The following is a 15,972-nucleotide window of genomic DNA, read 5'->3' on the forward strand; positions in this document are numbered from 1 at the left end:
TCCCCCAAGGCCTTGGGTTTCCTCAACTGCTTTCCCAGGTCACAAGCAGGGAGCTGGATGGGAAGTAGAGCTGCCAGGATTAGAACCGGTGCCCATATGAGATCCAGGCGCATTCAAGGCAAGGACCTTAACCATTACGCTATTGCCCTGGGCCCTATTCTTTTATATATTTATTTTATCATTTGAACGCCGAGTTGTGAGGAGTGGAGGCATTCCCCAACCTACCCCTTCTTCATGTCCCCACTGAAAAAGAGAGAGGTATTCTTTCAGTTGATTCACTTCTCAGTTAGCTACGTTAACTAGATCTGAGTCGGGCCCTGCGGTGAGGCCTAGTGGCTAAAGTCCTCCCCTTCAACCCGCCGGGATCCCATATGGGAAAGTAGTTGAGGATGGCCCAAAGCTTTGGGACACTGCACCCGCGTGGGAGACCCGGAAGAGCTTCCTGGTTCCCGGCATCGGATTGGCGCGCACCAGCCCGTTGCAGCTCACTTGGGGAGTGAAACATCGGATGGAAGATCTTCCTCTGTCTCTCCTCCTCTCTGTATATCCTTATTTCCAATAATAATAAAAAACCTTAAAAAAAAAAACTAGATTTGAGTCAGGGTGAAACCAGGAGCCAGGAGTTTCTTTCTGGGTCTCTCATAGGGGAACATGAGCCCAAGGATATGGGCCTTGTTCTGGTGCTTTTTCTGCTTTCCCAGATACATTCTCAAGGAGCTGGATCAAAAGTTCAGTAGCTGATGGCAGTGCAGGTGGTGGCTTAACCTCCTGTGCCACAAAGCTGGCCCTGTGACAACATTTCAAGACTTGCGAAGTCAACGGCTTCGAAAAGTTGTACCTTCTTTAAACTTGTATGGCCATAAAAATTGTTCCCTTATATTGACCTCATAGTTAAAGTGATGGTATTCAAAAGACTGACTAAATGTACTTTTTGTAGTTGTTCAATTTCTTTGTCCAGAGGTTGACAGTAATCGTGTCACCAACAGACAGGTAATGCATCCTGTAGCTCCTCTTCAGCTTTGAAGAAACATGGTGATGGACTTTGTCTGCAGGAGTTATCAATGACATATGCTTAATGACAGACCCAAGAGATACTTTAGAGCAAGATTGTCCCTGTAGGAGACATATTCTGCGTTCAGCTGTTCAGGCCCTGTTGAAGGTACTTCCAAACTAAAAAGAGTGATGGTTTGGGCATCAGATGATGTGTGTCCTTTTTTCTGCTCTCGTTTTGAAAGTTTGATTAGAAAATTACAAATCTGATTCACAAAAGTTGATGTGTTGTGTGCATTGAGCTGAATTTCCTTTCAAGAAAGCTATAATTACAAATTCATTCAAATCCTGCAAGTATTGGAGAAAAAAAATCACAAATTCTATCCATCTACCAACACAGAGGTTAGAAACAGCTCAGTGACTGTCACTCTATGGGTGAGTCATTGGGTCATGTTTCTTTAAATTCTCTTGTTTATAATTTAAGTGGACTATCATTTTGATTGTATCTCTTTCCTTTAGTCTTGAGGTTGTAGAAGAACAAAGTCAAAAGACAATATTTTGGTACAGCATGTGCTACTTTGCTCGGGGGATTTCCACTGGTAAGCTTGCAGTCTTTGGGTGGGGCAGGAGATGCTGAAAGGACCCGAGAGAGAAAACCCGAACAAAGCCAGGGAACTCAAAGAACACCGACAGCTGCCACTAGCCCTTCTAGAGATTGGGACGGGGGACCAAGGGAGCAAGCTCTCTTTCTTCATTGAGGTTTTGTCTATCCTTTGGGTACTTAGAAAACCTGAGGAAGAGCCTCTTTGCACCACCTCTACCCCACGTGAGAGTATTAGAGTGCTTTGTTGCTAACGTTTGTGGGACACGTCCAGATAGAAATTACAAGAGAGGATTGGAAAGATTCTTCAGGGTACCTGCACCTCCAGCGGCGAAATCAGGACCCAAGCTTCAGAATGGGCAGTGCAGGTCCTGGGCTATGAGTCTCTTTCTCTTTTCTCATCACTTCCTTTTCTCTTCCCTCTTTTATCCACCGCCTGAATTGGTTTCATGAGTGTCTGTGATGTGGCGAATTACAGAAAAGGAAAGCCATGTTATTGTGCCTCTTGTGCAAGCTTAATGTTTACATCTAGGAGGGCTCTCAATACCAATTGCTCAAATCTCTCCTTTCTTTGTGTGTGTGTGTGTGTGTGTGTGCACGCGCGTGCGTTTAGGTCATTTATGAAGAAAAGCAAAACACTTCAAAGAGATTTTTTTATTGCAAGAAGTGATGTGTGTTTCTATATAACTAGCATAATCCTGGAAAGTTGGTCTTTGAATGAGGTTTGAAACCTTAGGGTGTCAGGATTGGATTGTTTGCTGACTCTGTGCCCAGTACCCCCCTTGTCTTCCATTCTTTTCCAGGTCAAGGCCAATAACTACAAAAGTTTTCTGTTGCAAATTCATGTTGAGTATCTGAACTTACCTTTGAACTCATTTCCTAGAAACAGAAATTTATTCATTTTATTTAGAAAGACTTACAGAGAATGAGTGAGAGAGGGAGAAGAGAGATCTTCCATCTGCTGGTTCACTCCCCAGATAGCTGGAATGGCCAGAGCTGAGCTGATCTGAAGTTGAGAGCTAGGAGCCAAGAGCTTTTTCCAGGTCTCCCATGTGGATGTAGGGCCCCAAGGACTTGGGCAATCTTCTGTTGTTTTCCTGGGCCATAAGCAAAATGGATTGGGAAATGGAGCAGCCGGGACATGAATTGGTGCCCAATAGGATACTGAAATCAGCAGGAGGTAGTTTAGTCTGTTATACCACCACAGCACCTTTTCCCCCCCACCAAATTTCATTTCTAGTTTCTATGGAAGTGATAAATTCAGTGGGGGCTGGTGTCTGTGCTTCAGCTCTTTCAACATCCTTGAGAGCATAGATGATTTTTTTTAACAGTTGTTGCTAAATCACTCACCTTGTGGCACATTGTCATTATTGAATATGTTTTATCCTTAAAGTGGAAAACAATCTTGGGCATGTGACTGCCTCACTGGAGTTGCTGGAGTCTGCAAAAGCCTTGGAGGAAGAGGACCAACAGCATGTGGGGGCGTCAGGTAGAGGGGGTGGCTGTTAGGAAATGCGGTGCTGACTTAGTCCTCAGTCAGATGTCTTGAGCATTTTATCACCCTGTGCTGAGTCAGTCCCTCGGGCTCTGAGGGGGAGTCCCAGCATCTAGAAGTTTCCTTTCCAGGAGTACAGTGTTTTCCTTGTTGTGGCTCTTCTTTCATTTCGCTTTCCTCCTTACCCTGCGTCTTCAGCCTTGTGTCTTGTTGACATTGATCTTTCTGAGCAATGCCACATCTGATTCACCTTCGTAAGATTTTAGTTTTTGTCTTTGGATGCAACAAAATGGAATCTCTGACTACCCTCTTTTCATTTGCTGACACTGTTTCTGTAAAAAAAAAAAGTAAATATTTTGATTTTTGCACACACCTGAAATTTGGTACAAGCAGGAACAGGTGAAAAGGTAAAAGCGAAATACTTTTGGTCAAAGGTCGAATTCTGGTGTTCCTGCGGGCAAATGCACCAGAGGCTGGGTCCCTGCAGCTCTCCATCTCCCTCCTAGGTCCTGTAGGACTCTGTGTAGCACCTCACAAAGTTTTTGAGAAAATTCTGGATTAAGCTATCCAGTTCTTGGCTCCAATCTCTGCTCTTTCACATAGTCTCTTGCTTTGGAGGAGCTCCTGTCCTCTTAGGGGGTTGTATCTGATAGCCACACTCTGCCAGCCTTGTCCAAACCCAGACCACCAGGAGAATTGACAAGAACCCCCTGAAAGCCCAAAAACTCTGTGCAAATGGAATCTCTGAGAACAATTCTGACATCTCATGAATTCCCAATCTAACTATGCAAGCTCAATATCTGAAGTGCCCCTGAGGACACTTATCTATGAAATTATCACAAAGAATCAGTAGGCATTCTAAAACAATGAAAAAGCCAGGGGTTTGGTCTATTATAGTACATAAGGCTGTACTATTCCTTTAATTTTTAATGTGTGTGTGAGAGAGAGAGAGAGAGAGAAGGAGAGAGAGAGAGATTATCCACAGGACAAATATCCTGGGCATGACAAGGCGAAAACCATAAACTGGGAACTCAGTCCACATCATGTGAATGGCAGGAACCCAATGGCTTCGTTTGTCACTGCTGCCACGCATGGTCTGCACTGGTAGGAAACCCAGGGTCAGGACTGGAGCCAGGTAATGAACTCAGGCACTTGGACGTGACACATGCATGCCTTACCCGTTCAGTCAAATACCCACCCCTGGTCTGCAATTTTTTTAAGATTTATTTTATTTTTATTGGAAAGGCAGATTTATAGAGAAAATAAGAGACAGAAAAAGATCTTCCATCAGCTGGTTCATTCACCAAACAGCCGCAATGGCTGGAGCTGAGCTGATCCAAATCCAGGAGCTTCTTCTGGGTCTTCCATGGGGGTGCAGGGTCCCAAGGCTTTAGGCCATCCTCCACAGCCTTCCCAGGCCACAAGCAGGGAGCGGAAAGGGAAGTGAAGAATCCAGGACATGAACTGGCACCCACATGGGATCCTGGCGCTTGCAATGCAAGGACCCCAGCCACTAGGATACTGTGCCAGGTCCTGGGCTGAAATCTTAAGATAAAATTGCAAATTGCAGAAACTTTCCAAGAAAATATTACAGTGTTGCCAACTTTTGCTATCACGCATATGTGAACATTTGTACTTTCACTTTATCATCAGTTCCAAGACACTTTGAAATTTGATGAAGGATTTTGGTTTTGTTTGTATTGGTATACTATATTGCTGGGACAATGAAACCCCAAAATTTCTTGGTTGCAACCAAGATGTGCCTGTACTACTCTCTCGTGGCTAAATACCCATGATTGGTAGGTAACTCTATGAGTTCATTCAGGTAGAAACCCAGTCTGTCTTTCATTTCCTAGGCATTTGACTTGGCCTGTGCCCTCGAGGTTGGCCTAACAGTATGCTAATATCATTCAAGATCTTGGCAAGTAGATAAAAAGGTAAAGTAAAGAGAAGAGGGAGTTCTTCTTAAGGACATGATCTGGAAGTTACTTCTGCTTGGAACCCATGACTGGAAAGTAGTCATTGTGACTGCTTTAGCAACTAGGGAGGAAAAGAGATACAGTCTGGAGAGAGGTTACCAGCTTTCAACTAGCATTGGAGGCTGCATTGGCAAAGAGAAAAGAGATGTTGGTAGAATAGGAAACCTCTTCAAGAACTGTATGCTCAGTAACATGGGGAATGTGTGTATTCTAAAGAACACTGTAAACTCTAAGAAGGAAGATCAGCATTTGACCTTGGGATCACAGAGTGTAAGACCACTTGGTAGGTGACTGAATCTAGAATTGAGCAGGACAGAGTTTCGAGTGAGTTTTTAGGTACTTATTCCAAAGCCATTTATCTTTTTTTTTTTTTTTTTTTTTTTTTTTTAAGATTCATTCAGTTTTTTACAAAGTCAGACACACAGAGAGTAGGAGAGACAGAGAGGAAGATCCTCCGTCCGATGATTCACTCCCCAAGTGAGCTGCAATGGCCGGTGCGCACCGATCCGAAGCCTGGAACCAGGAACCTCTTCCAGGTCTCCCACGCGGGTGCAGGATCCCAATGCATTGGGCCGTCCTCGACTGCCCTCCCAGGCCACAAGCAGGGAGCTGGATGGGAAGCGGAGCTGCTGGGATTAGAACCGGCGCCCACATGGGATCCCGGGGCGTTCAAAGCGAGGACCTCAGCCGCTAGGCCATGCCCCCGGGCCCCAAAGCCATTTATCTTATTTCAGATCTCACATCCCAGGAAGTTTTAAAGATAATCACAATTCTAAAGACAGTGTTCCAAGATTAAATGCTTGTTGAATGTCTTGATACTAACTAATATAGGCAACATATGAGGATGCAAATGCTTTTTCTTTTAGTAGATTTTCAAAATGGACTGTAGCTCCCAATTTTATTTAATTATTTATTTTTAAAGATTTATTTATTTTTATTTGAAAGTCAGATACATAAAGAGGAGGATAGACAGAGAGGATTCACTCCCCAAGCAGCCACAATGGCCGAAGCTTCACCGATCCTTTGGAAAAGCCAGGAACCCAGAGCCTCTTCCTGGTCTCCCACACAGGTGCAGGGTCCCAAGGCTTTGTGTCATCCTTGACTGCTTTCCCAGGCCACAAGCAGGGAGGGGAAGTGGGGCTGTCGGGATTAGAACCAGAGCCCGTATAGGATACTGGCACGTGCACGGTGAGGACTTTAGCCATTAGGTTATGGCACTGGGCCCCCAATTTTAAATTCCAATCCATTGACCCATGGGTTATCACCATGCAACCATGGACAATAAAAAATTATGTCTGAGACCTCTCACTTGGAGTTTCCAAACAACTGGCTCACCCTATTCTGGCAGCGGGAAAGAGGCATGTTTAACCCAGGCATCTTGTTTGTGCTCGCATCTGTCTTCCCTGCCCACGAGCAGATGGGAGAAAATGATGCTTTCCTGTGTCGTTTCTCGTGCCTCAAATGAGATTACCTGCTCTCTGACCCTGTGGTGGTGGGCCTTCACAACATTATCTTCTTGCAAAGTAATGACTTTCTTCTTTACAAGAAGTACACTCTGTTGTCCAGTTCTGCTGAATCAAGTCTTGTGTTTTCTGTAGCTGAACACTCTCCCAGTGTCAGAAGCCTAGAGAAGGTGGTTTCAGTTTGCTGAGGACTAAGGCTAGTCAAGGGCAGTCAGGGAACCTCAGATTTTCTACAGATGCATATCTTGAGCTTCTTTTTAATTGAAAAGATTCTTAGCTCTTTGGCTCAGATAGGAAGCCAAGTTTTTGCTATCCTGGTCTTTTCACTGTGACTCTCATAAAGGCAAAGTTGAATGTTAGGCAAATCTCAGATTTTTTGTGTAGCCTGGTTTTCAAAGGACCCTCTGCATAGGCCTCAGAGGTCACAGAAGGGTGCTGGATTTTTTGCTCCAGCATGTTGATATTTTTGGAAATATTCATCACCACCACCTCACTTCTGGGTTTTACTTCCCCCTATTGCTCTTTTCATCTCTGTGTTCCTCATACAAAGGTCAGCTGTTTGGAACTCTTGACTCAAGGAGAAAAGGCAGCAATGTATTGAAGATAAGAGTCTCTTTTGGCTTTTAAATTTGGAAAGTCTGAGTCTTGGAGGTAGTAAGGAAAGACACACATAGAGTAAACAGAGAAAGGCTTCCTAAAGTGTCAGGTTCCTAAAGATACTCCAACTCTTCATATCATACTGTAAAGTGAGGCATAATGGAGAATGAAGAGCAGTGAAGTGGGAAGAGGGCCATGATTCCAGCCTGAAGAGAAGCAACTGGAACCAAAGGCTGAGATGGAAGGGACCAGAACCTGCCACACCTGGATCTCCTTGGGAGAAGGCCAGATCTCCCTACTCATTGCTTTAGGGCACCCCCTTCACTAATGACACTGAGAACCCTGCAAATGTTCTGCTTTTCCCATGTGGGCCTGGTGAGGATACTATTTTAGCCCAGAGACCCATTTCTCCAGCTTCCCAACTGGACGATGACATAACATGCTTAGCTTCACCCCAGCAGTGATCTGGCAACTTGATAAGTTCCAGAGAAGAAAAGTATTGTGTTGGATGTTGAGAGAGTTTTGAACGTATGGGGGGAAAAGTCTCCTCTCTTCTTATTCCATGGAGACTTGTACTTGAGGGGCTGAACGGATCATTGTGAGAGTGGACCTAAAGAAGGGTGACTTCCCTTATTTTTGTTGGATTTAGTTTGAAAATGAGTTAAATGATTTGAAATTTAAGAAGAATTGAATCGCAATGAATAGAGTACAGACGTAGAATCACCTATGGCTCCAACTGTATGCCTGCCAATGCCTCTTTTATTCTTCTAGTCAGAAAAACCAGATAATGATATTTAATTCAGAGGGATTTTCTGTAGTCCAGGTGCATGTTCAATCGCGGTTAGTCACATATTTACTGCATGTAACTTTGTGTTTGCTTTCTATTTATTGCATGTCTTAAAGATTTATTTATTTTTATTGCAAAGTCAGATATACAGAGAGGAGGAGAGACAGAGAGGAAGATCTTCCGTCTGATGGCTCACTCCCCAAGTGGCCGCAACGACTGGAGCTGAGTCAATCCAAAGCCAGGAGCCAGGAGCCTTCTTCTGGATCTCCCACAAGGATGCAGGGTCGCAAGGCCTTGGGCCGTCCTTGACTGCTTTCCAGTGTACTAGCAGGGAGCTGAATGGGAAGCAGGGCAGCTGGGATTAGAACCGGCATCCATATCGGATCCTGGCACTTATAGGTTGAGGACGTGACCTGCTAGGCTATTGTGCTGGGCCTGTTTGTGTTTGCTTTCATCAAGAACATAATGGGTATAGCAAATGGTATAGTAGGAAAGTCAGCATTGCCTATTCCCTTTCCCATTATCTATTGTTTATGCCAGATGGAAATCATGCTGAAAGAGACTTTATAGTGTTGATTTTTAGGCTCAAGAGTTGCACTCGAATCACGTAAAAGAGCCCTCCATACATTGATTTGTCAAGGAAGGAAAATAAAAAAACTAGAAAGTTTTGCAGAACAGTTTACCAAATAATCCTATGAAGTGGAATTTTTGAGAGTTCGTTACATTTATTTTTGAAATGACAGTGAATCCTATGCTTAATTAGCTCTAGTCTGAGTTTGAGAAGTCGAATGTATCTGAAAATGAGTCAGTCTTTGTGGAAGACACCACCAAAAATAAAAGGCAAAGGATGTCAGATGGGCTTGCTGCCAAACACAACAGACACAGAGATGCATTGGTCTGGGAGTATGAGTAGTTTTTGTGTAATGATAACCGGGGCTCTGATGGCACATCCATTTGTTCCCTAACTATAGTCAGGAAACCCTTCACAATAATATGCCAACTGTGAAGTTTGTTTTCCTAGGAAGTAAACATTTAGTTTCCCCAAGATTCTTATATCTGTGATCTTGAAGGTGGTAAGTGCTGATGCTAGTCCAGCTTGAAGCAATGGTGGGAGGTCAGACAAAAGGCACTCAGGCCAGGAACTCAGTGCCCAGAGCTGTCCCATGCTCTCAGATTTCCTGACTGCAGAATTTTCTTGCCCAGGTGTTCTCTGCCTTGCCTGAGGATCAGATTCTCCCATGCACAGCTGCGTGTGCCACACTGTCTAGATTCACCCTAGATCTACTTCCTACACATCTACTGTGTGACGTGGGGCTTCTCTAGAGGTTCTGCAAGGTTCTGTCATGGCTCCACCTGCTCATTCCAGGAGTCTGTGTTGTGGGTGCAGCTTTTGCCCCTACCCTGAATGCCAGCTTTACCCTGCTTAGTCTCACCACCCCATTGCAAATCCCTTTCTCTGATTTAATGGATCAGACCTTTTCAGAGGCGACATCTTTTTTTTTAAGATCTATTAATTTTTATTGGAAAGGCAGATGTACCGAGAGGAGGAGAGACAGAGAGGAAGATCTTCCGTCTGATGATTCACTCCCCAACTGGCCGCAACGATCAGTGCTGCGCCGATCCAAAGCCAGGAGCCAGGAACTTCTTTCCGGGTCTCCCACGCGGGTGCAGGGTCCCAGGGCTTTGGGCTGTCCTTGACTGCTTTCCCAGGTCACAAGCAGGGAGCTGGATGGGAAATGGAGCTGCCAGGATTAGAACCAGTGCTCATATGGGATCCCAGCAAGCTCAAGGCGAGGACCTTAACCACTACCCTATCGCGCCAGGCCCTAAAGATTTATTTTTAATTGGAAATGCAGAGATAGACTCTCCAAGTGGCCACAATAGCTGGAGCTAAGCTGATCTGAAACCAGGAGTCAGGAGCCTCTTACAGATCTCCCATGCAGGTGCAGGGTCCCACGGCCTTGGCCCATCCTCCACTGCTTTTCCATGCTGCAATCAGGGAGCTGGATGGGAAGAGGAGCATCTGGGACATGGACCAGTGCCTAATTAGCAACTAATAGCCACTCAATTCAGATCTCTTCTTCTTGTCCATTTCAGATCTGACTGGCAAACACCACCTGAACATCCATCTGCTTTCCCAGTTGGTCCTATCTGCTTCCATATCGTTTGGTAATGTCATACCTTTCCCCCATGCCACCCAAACACCAAAGAAAGCTCCACTAGAAGAAGAATTCTAAGAAATGCTTCTTCTGCATCTCTTGCCAGTGGTACAAGGCCAAGGTCAAGTTTCTTGTGATTGCTGCTAATGGGCTATGGTTTGCTTGGCTCTGCCTGGTTCACCCCCTTCCAAAACCAACTTACACACTTGCTGATGGATGGCGCTACCCTGCCCAGTCTGCCCAACAACAAGGCCTTGGCCATGTGCTCATTAGCAGGATCTATGACCCACTAAGGAAGTTTCCCAGGTTCCCCCACTCGGGCCACTGCCAGACTCAGATATGCATACCAATGGGTGCTTTGCCCTTACCTGGCATGGCCTGCCCCATCCATCCTGGCCTTTGTATGAGTTGATGTGACCTGGCTCTCCCAACACCCTGTTTTAGGATACTTATGCAGGTGCTGTAGCCTGAACCTGTCCCACTTGTTCCCAGCCCCAGTACCAGTAGGCATCAGTGAGTTCCATGGTCACACCTTGCTCAGCCCATCACCATCCCAAGTCTCAAGCTAACCAGCAGGACTTGTATTTCCATGGGGTTGGGTCCACATATCCCCCCACAGAATCCACCCCCAGACCTGGTTCTCTTGGCCCAGTCTAATGTGACCCATCCCCTGACCTGACACTCACTGTCAGGTACTGGGATCTAGCCCTGCCAGACATACCCCTAGCCATAGCTTGCATGTGTGCTAGTGTGCTAGTGTGTGGTGTTCCATGCTAACACGCCCAACCCAGGACTCATGTGGGCTGGTGCATTAGTCTGTCAAGTAAAGATCTTCAGGTCTCTCCCTTCCAAACCACCAAGTCGCAATCCTCTCACTTACCTGCAAATACAGTGGCCCTGTTGCTGGGTATCCCTCAGGATTCATTCCTCACCTGCACGTACAGTGGCCTTATCCATGAATGTCCGTAGGCAGTAATTCCAAGACCCCAGAGCTTGTTATTGGGTGGGCAGTGGGCGAAGCCCAGTGCAGGTTGTTGTTCTGGCCTCCCACAAGCCCAGGACCCTCCCCCAACCTAGCAGCAGCGGTTGGGGAGCTATGATCCCCAGCAGGAAGCCTGGCCTGGCATGCATTCCCCCAGCCACAGCCAGATGGCTGGGGGATCCAGACACCTGCCCGCTGCTTAGACTTACCTGGACTCCGCCCAGCAACTTGCAGCAGTCATATAATGCCACTTCATCTTTTAATCCATTAGCACAGGTTGTTTTCCATTATTAAGGTTTAAAAAACTTCTTTTGAGTAATGTTTTATAATTTTCATAGTACACTTCTTCTGCTTACTTTGTTAAATGTATCCTTAATTATTTTTAAAATAAATTTGTTCATTTGAAAGAGTTACAGAGAGAGGGAGACACAGGAATAGGGAAATCTATCCGCTGGTTGACTCACTGAACCGTCACAATGGCCAAACCTGGCCAGACAAGCAGGAGCTTAGAGTTTCTTCAGGGTCTCCCACATGGGTGCAGGGGCCCAAAGACTTAAACCAGTCTCGGCTTTCCCTGGTACATAAGCAGGGAGTTTGATTGGAAGTGGAGCATCTGGTACTTGAACCATTTCCCATGTGGGATACAGGTTGCTACCCCACAGGGAGAGCCCCTATATTTTTAAAGGAAATCGTGGAATGGGGAAGAAGAGGGAGGGCAGTACTTTGGGGGAGAATAACCTGTAAAGTAAAGCCACCTTCTGATATCTAATTCAGAAGACCATGGCTAGTAAAGGAGTCCTATTTTGGTAGTTTGATATGAATAGCTAGAATCGTAGCACAGACACAGGAAGAGATGATTCATAGTTCAGATGATGTGATTTGAAGAATCATATGTTATTCATGGGACTCCGATGAGATAGATGGAAAATCTTTAGGTTCACATTGTGAAATGTGCACATGGGAAAAGCTCTCTCTTCTTTGAAACTATACTCTATTTCCTGGTAACTTCAAGTGTGGTGGAAAGCATTTTTGACTAATAGTAGACTGTGGTTTCTCTCTGGGTGCTGGGGATTGGACAAGGTTAGTAGTGTGAGCCTGAGGGACCCAACGCTCGCCCTCTAGGGGCATGGTTATAGGTGATGGCTGGTTATGTGTGGCTGAAAATTAGGTTTTAATACTGGTAGAGAGTTGGTTTCTTTTGTTTCATTTGAAACAAGGAATGGCTAATGTATGTGTTTTGGAGGACACAAGAGAGTAAATGTAGTGATCCTGAGTAGCCATACTAACAAAAAGACATTGAATTGTGGTGACAGCTACTATTTGGGTAAATTTAGGATCTTAGATGATCTTACCACATACTATTATTACACAGTAACTCTGTTCCAAATTATCAAGAAATCTTCAGTAAAATTCATATTCCTTATCCTGGCCTTAGTGTGTGCACACCACTATTAATGAGTTTAGAATGCTTGTTTTGCAGCAACGAGATCATGACAGTATTTACAGAGATCCTTGGGAGTTGTCAGAAGAGAGGCAAGGGCAGCACTTGTCTCTATTACTACTACAAATATATATGATTCTCCTTTAAAATTTTGCCTTTGAAAAGAATACTACTTCCCTTTTAAGTGCTTCCATCTGGAAAACACAGAGCTAATATATTTTCATGCAATTTCTGTAGAGTCATGAGATAAATGGGAATATATTAAATAAAAAAATCAAAAGTCACATACCATCTTTTAAGTTTTCTAGTAGTTTTGGTATTAGTAATAGACAGGGAGGAACAGATGGGGGTGGTACCAACTAAAGAACTGACAGTTCAGAGCTTTCCAGGGGCAAAGTTTGCTGCTTTAATTTGCTGATCCTGATCTTCAATTCCCTGGGTTTCTTTGTGTAACAGAAATTTTGGTGCTGGTTTTATCTTCAGATCTGTCACTGCATTTTCTCCTGTTATTCCAAGTGAAATATGGAAGGCGTGGCAACATCAGTCACCCATTAAACAGATCAGAGAAGCAAGGCTCAGATGCCCTCCCTTCTTTGGAACAGGGTGTTTAATGTGGTCTAAGAGAAAACAGCCAATAATAATACCATGTGGCATAGTCTCGCTCCTGTGTGATCTTCCCACAACTGACACCTGACTCTTCAGGTGTGATGACCACCCACGGTATCTGGTTTTGACGAGAGGTGCTGTTTATTTAACAAAGAAAAATTTAGGTTTGTCTACAAACTCGCATCAGATGTAATTGTTATGGTACTTGCACAAGACAGTTATTAATAGATAAGCTGCTGAGCTATAAGTATACAATTCTGCCTCTATAAGACATATTTGAATCATTTGAAAAACAAAGTTGAGTTGGTTATTGCCTTCAAATAAATTGGGTGCGAGGCAATTATTCATGATGAATAAAATGATCTATATGTATGCTTTCGCAAGTTTGCAAGTATGATTATCCAGTGAAATGCTCTATTGAAAATTTCTCTTCTCTTAATGTGCAAAGCAAGTTGTACTTACTACATGAGACCTTCTGAGTCTTCTCATAAAACATCCAACTCTAGCCAGAGGGCCAGAAAGGGGAGCTGTACTTGGAGAATAACCTTTAGCTTGATGCAAAAGTGTTGGATATATTACTTCGTTCTAGATGAACATATTAAGGCTATGATTTTTAAAACATTATTTATCTATTGATTTGGGAGGCAGAGTTTTATAAACAGAGACAGAGAGGAGGAGAGATCTTTCATCCACTCATTCGTTCCCCAAATGACTGCAATGGTTAGAGCCAGATGTATCTGTAGTCAGGAGCCAGGAACTAGGAGCTTCTTGGTCTCCCACGTAGATGGAGGGGCCCACACACTCAAGCCATCCTCTGCTTCTCCAGGCTCATAAGCAGGAAGCTGGATTGAAAATGGAGCAGCGAGAACTCAAATTGGTGTCCATATAGGATATAGGCATCGCAGGTGTCAGCTTTGCTTGCTATGCCACAACACTGGCCCCAGCTGTGATTTTAGTCCGCTCTTTGTCCCATTTTTTTTCAGTTTATTTATCTATTACACTCCTGATAGAATAGCAGGATCTTCAACAGTGGTAGTTCTTTTGTGTATGTTGCTCAGATACGGATTGTTTTACTTATATCTCAGTATAACTCTTTCAAATTATTATTTACATTTTACAGATAATGTATCTAAAATATCATATGGCCATATGACTGACCTAAAGTCATATAGTTAGAATGTCTAGAACAAGAGCGGGGCCTGTGCTGCAGCAGTTAAGCCATTGCTTGGGACACCCACATTCCATATAGCAATGTCTGGCTTTGAATCCTCTATTTCTATTTTAAAATGACTTACTTTTATTCGAAAGGAAAGTTTACAGAGAGAAAAGGGGAAACAGAGAGAAAGAGTGGGACACACACTCAGAGAGAGAAAGAGAGAGAGAGGTCTTTTATCCATTGGTTCACTCCCCACATGGTCACAATGGCTGAGTTGGGTCAGTCCAAAGCCAGGAGCTTCTTCTAGTCTCCCACATGGGAGCAGTTGCCTAAGCACTTGGGTGCTTTTCCATGCACTTTAGCAGGGATCTGGCTCAGAAGCGAAGAGACTGGGACTCAATCTGGCACCAATTTGGGTTTCCAGTGCCGTAGGCATGGCACCATTCCTCTCCTCTATTACTGCATCCTGCTAATGCACACTCAGGAAGGCATTAGATGATGGCTCAAGAACCTGGGTCCCTTGCCACCCAGTTGGGGACCTGGACTGAGTTTCTAGCCTCTGCTGAATTTCAGCTTGCTCCAGCTCCAGCTGTTGCAGGCATTTGTGAACCAGTAGATGGGAAATTCTCTTTTTGTGTTTTTCAAATAAAAATTAAAAAAGAAAAGTAAAAAGGAGAAAACATTGTTATAAAAACAAATATCTGCTGCAAGAAATAAACCAAATTAAGGAATCAATAAGCAACTCACACACAGAATTGTGAAATTGTTTCATTCGTTCATTCATTATGTTTTAAACTTTATCCATCAACAGTTAAGGATTATGTCTCAAGAATATGCAATATATTTTTTCAATACATCTGCTCTTCATGTGAGAGGATGAAGATAAGACATGTAACCATAGTACAACTGGGGAAGGTCCCAGACCCCTAGGGAGTTAGAGATCACATTAAAGAGAAGTGGTACTGTGTTGGAAAGAACCTGGCAAGCATCTCTCCCCAGCTTCACTTCTCTAACTTTCAAAATACCTCCTTGCATTCTCTTGCAGAGAGCCTGTTCTTAGCCCAAGAGCATTTAGTAGCTATCTGGCCCACTCCGTGTGCTCAGTAAGTGGTGGCCGTTACTGCTGGCTGAGTCACGGGGATTGCTTTCTCCATCCTCCTCTCCACGCAGAGCTGGCTTCTGCTGGCTCTTTTGCTTTTTTATTTCATGCAAATCCCAAAGTCAGCCAAGTCAAAAGAAAAGCTGTCCAACCAGGTTTTACTTGGAGGGTGGATACTCCTGCTGGGCGCTACTTCTCCACTGTCCAGGGTGCTGCAGGCCAGTGAGCACTGGCTCCCACTTTCCAGCACCCTGGGGACCAGAGGAGGTGACAGTCCCTGAAAAAGGGCAAGGCCTTTTGCTCCTCTTTGGAGCGATTTCAAAAATTCATTTCATTTATGAAAAAACAGTGTTCATCATGACCTGTATTTATTTCAATACTTTATGGCAAATAGTTCCTGCATTTATCTTTTCGTCTTACTTCTATGTTGGTTTTATTTTATCTCTCACCCCCTACCAAGGATGTTTTTCATTGTCAGTTTTCCTGTACTTTCATGTAGCATTTCTTGTTTTTTTTTTTTTTTTTTTTTTTTCACTTGGTTCCCATAAATTCTGGTTCATTCTTTCTCGGAAGGTTTTTCTCCTTCTTAGTCATCAAGATGGTAATTTCGTTGCTGG

Source organism: Ochotona princeps, chromosome 23, assembly GCF_030435755.1.
Source record: "Ochotona princeps isolate mOchPri1 chromosome 23, mOchPri1.hap1, whole genome shotgun sequence".
Lineage (NCBI taxonomy): Eukaryota > Metazoa > Chordata > Mammalia > Lagomorpha > Ochotonidae > Ochotona > Ochotona princeps.